The sequence below is a fragment of the Lotus japonicus genome, chromosome 1 (assembly GCF_012489685.1).
Source record: "Lotus japonicus ecotype B-129 chromosome 1, LjGifu_v1.2".
Lineage (NCBI taxonomy): Eukaryota > Viridiplantae > Streptophyta > Magnoliopsida > Fabales > Fabaceae > Lotus > Lotus japonicus.
This window is the reverse complement of record NC_080041.1, coordinates 124,321,413-124,325,229: the sequence shown is the minus strand read 5'-3', so window position 1 is coordinate 124,325,229 and position 3,817 is coordinate 124,321,413. Positions and strand designations below refer to the sequence as shown.

At 35.1% G+C, this 3,817-nt stretch overlaps 1 long non-coding RNA gene across 1 annotated transcript; it reads left to right on the top strand.

The window, feature by feature from the left end:
• The first annotated feature begins 1,888 nt into the window (after positions 1 to 1,888).
• LOC130730207 (uncharacterized) lies at positions 1,889 to 3,232 on the top strand. The gene is made up of 2 exons (XR_009016264.1): positions 1,889 to 2,320; positions 2,426 to 3,232. It is a non-coding gene; the product is annotated as an uncharacterized LOC130730207 (long non-coding RNA).
• The last annotated feature ends 585 nt before the right edge of the window (positions 3,233 to 3,817 follow it).

The following is a 3,817-nucleotide window of genomic DNA, read 5'->3' as shown; positions in this document are numbered from 1 at the left end:
GTTAGAAGTCCCACATTGGCTAGAGATAGAGCATAGATAGCCTTTATAAGGGTAGTGCAAACCTCAACTCTTGAGCTAGCTTTTGTGGTTGAGTATAGGCCTCCCAATTTCTAATATGGTATCAGAGCCTATCCTAGATCCAGTTGTTGTTTGTTGTGGAGACCTCCCATTATTGGGCCACCCGTTGTTGTTGATCCCACGTTCCAGGTTGTTCAGTCCTGAACGTGAGGGGGTGTGTTAGAAGTCCCACATTGGCTAGAGATAGAGCATAGATAGCCTTTATAAGGGTAGTGCAAACCTCAACTCTTGAGCTAGCTTTTGTGGTTGAGTATAGGCCTCCAAATTTCTAATACTTTCTACTCAATAATAACGCTCAAAACCGCCACAAAAGTGAGTGATGGAAGTTGTTTATTATTATTCCACGTACGATACAATGTATTAGTGCTACTTAATAAAAAAATAATCTCACTTTAAGATGGTCATGTATTATATCCACCTCATGTACACCTCATTTTATAAAAGAACGTACGTAAATGTATCAAAATTCCAAATTATCTTTTATTTTCTCATTTTTTTAACATGTGCGTATCTACACCAACATTTTTTTTGTCTTAATTATGGTATCTTCACAGCTGATAATCGTGAAATTAATCATTCGCCTCGCAATCAGTGTACTAAATGGTAGGGACTAACCCTTTAAGTCTCTATGAATAATCTTCAAAGAATAAAATATCAATTATAATTATAGTAGGGACTAACCCTCTGTGACATTTTTCTTATGTATAATTGATTAAGCAACTTGCTTATTTTTTTTTATGAACCAAATATTATTGATGTGAAAACACAAGGGTGCTTCAGGAATAAGAGACAAGAAAAAGTAGCAAGTAGCTAGCAGAAGACATTTACTAAATAAAAAGCTTATTGTGGTTTTAAATAGGAATATGTCCCTTTCATTGCATAAATATAGCATAGGTGTCATTTCCCCCTCAAATTATAACACATCCACCCATATATGTTAAATTTGAGGGTATATCTTTTTTACATTATAAATTTTCATATCAAATTAGTATTGATTACATTTTAGTTAAGCTTTGTCTATTATTGATCAAGAAAGAGTTTTAAAAAAATATTATTAATTGGTCAAGAAAAATTTGGTTCACAAATTATAAAAAGGCTTCATTGCAATTTAATTTTTATACATAAGAATAATTTGTAAATAATGCATATTAAGTATTAAATTTTATAACAGATAACATTGTTCAAAAGTGGATAAGTTTTTAACCTAGTCCGCCGTGAAATTGTCCTTTTAATTATTACCTTTAAAGCTATTTTTTGTGCATTTTAAGCTATTATTCAATCAAAGTATATTATTAGTTTTCTTAATTCATTTAATTTCTAAATAAATTTCTTCAATCATTTCAAAAAAAAAATCTTCAATCAATATCTGAAAAATTAACAAATAAAATAGAATTGATTTTAAATTACTTAGATTTATTTTTAAATACAAAATTTTCAAATATATTATATTGTGATATATTTTCCCATGTATCTTCTTACCTATGCATACTGCATAAAATACTTACTAGTTATGTATGAGTAGTGTTTTTTCTAATAGCGGAAATATAAATTACACCTTCCAACGATTGATCCCTTGACCTTTCCATTTCTAATCCACATGTCCTCAGCTATTACTACTTGAGCTATCCTACGGGGACTTATGAGTAGCTAAATTAACCCCTAAATACTAAATCCTAAACTCAGGGGCGGACCCACGTTGAGCTGAGGGGGTTCAACTGAACCCCCTGAAAAAAAAAATTCCTACTTACCCCCCTAGAGTGATTTTTTTTTGAACCCCTGAAATTTGAAAATTGCATCCAGGTCCCAGGCCCCACTCCCCAGTCAACACTCACTCCTCACGGTCTCACTCCTCTCTCTCTCTCTTCCTCACGCACTCACTCTCACGGTCTCACCTCACTCACTCACGATCCAGTTCCCAGTTCCCACCACCGATCCACCACCGGCCACCACCACGGTACCACCAGGCCCCAGCCACCACCACTCATTCACGTTCTCTGTTCAGTGTTCACTCCTTTCTCTCTCTCTCTCACGCACTCATCATGCAGCCACCACGCCACCAGTCCACCACCACCGCCCACCGGCGGCCGCCAACGCACCACCAATCTCTCTCTCTCTGCTGCTGTTGAAGCTTGAAGGTTAGTTAGGAATTGAAAACCCCCAAATTGAAAAACCTCAAATTGAAAACCTAAACCCCCAAAAACCCCAAACCTCAACCTCTGGGATCGCAAACCAGTGTTCGTGGGTAAGATTCTGCACCTATTTTGATTTTGATTGATTTTTCCCCATTAATTTTGATGGTTTCTTGTTCTTTTGATAAAAAAAACAATTGTTATGGATTCGGTTCCAGCTGAAGGAATGAAAGGCGGCTTGGCCATTCTGTGGAGGAAAAACGCTTTGGTGATTAATAGGGTGGTAAAAAATCAAAGGTTTTTTGGCATATGCGATTCTGAATGAAGCTGTGTTCTGTTTCAATAATTGTGAGAGTGGCAGTGGGTAGTTGGAAGGAACACTGGTTTATGTGTTGATTGCATTTGTGCTGCTGCAACTTGAAGGAAATCTGATTTGTGTTTTTGAATGCTCATATGCTGCTGCAACTGGGAGGAATTCTGGTTTGTGTTTTTTTATTGCAGATTTGGTGACAGATTTATGTACTTGATGGAGAGGCTAGAAAGGGTTGCAGGTCCTCATATTAATTGTTGAGTTCAAGGGTGAGAGGACTGCCAAAGATTTGTTACAATGGTTATGAATTGGGATGTTAGAATCTTGAGGATTATGCAGAAATCTCGCGGGCAATGGAGAGTGGAAGAGTGGCTTTGGTATTGGTTGGCTACTGGGGTGCTTGTGGTGTTGTTCATGTGGGTCATCTTCTTCCACAAACATGAGGAAGAGTCTCTGGCTAAACTCCCTAACTACCCTGCAGATATAAGGTATGAGAGAATTGATGTGTCTGTTGAGAAGCATACAAAACATGATGCAAATTAGAGGCATAGTTTATGTGATTTGATATTTTTTAGATGATGTTGTTCTTGTTGTTGTTGTGTGTAGGAGATTATGATTATGATATTATAGATTTACTGTAACCAATCATGTAAAATATTTGAACATCCTGTTTTGGGAGTCACTTTGATTACAATCTTGTTTATCAATTTTTGCACTTGGAAGTTTTGTAATCTCAGATGATCCTTAGCTTAACTGTTGTGTACTTGTGTTACCATATATTGCCACTTTTCCCCCTTCAACAAGAGTTAAATTGCTCTTTCTTTTGTATAAATCTCACTATTTTTACCGATGTGTTGATTTGAAAAATTTGAACCCCTAGACCCCGGGGTCCCTGGATCCGCCACTGCCTAAACTCATTGGTTATGATAAAATATAGAGATTAATTTCTATGCACTGACAGTTTAAATAAGTTTTACACAATCATTCAATCACAAGCTTTCATTTTGTTAACTCATAATTAATTTTAAGTTAATTAAAATAGTAAATGAAAGATGTGATTGAATGATGATGTAAAATTTTTTACACTGTCAGTGCATCAAAATTAAACTCTAAAATATATATTAATTGAAAGTTTCCAAGACACCTTTATTTTTATTTTTATATTAATTTTAATATAAAATAATAATTTATACTATTTAGTATTTAGTATTCTCTTAGCCTCTTAGGTATTTTTTAAGCTTATAGTTTTTTATATCCGACCCCTATTTGAATGAGTACTCATACAATGCATAGAATAAGT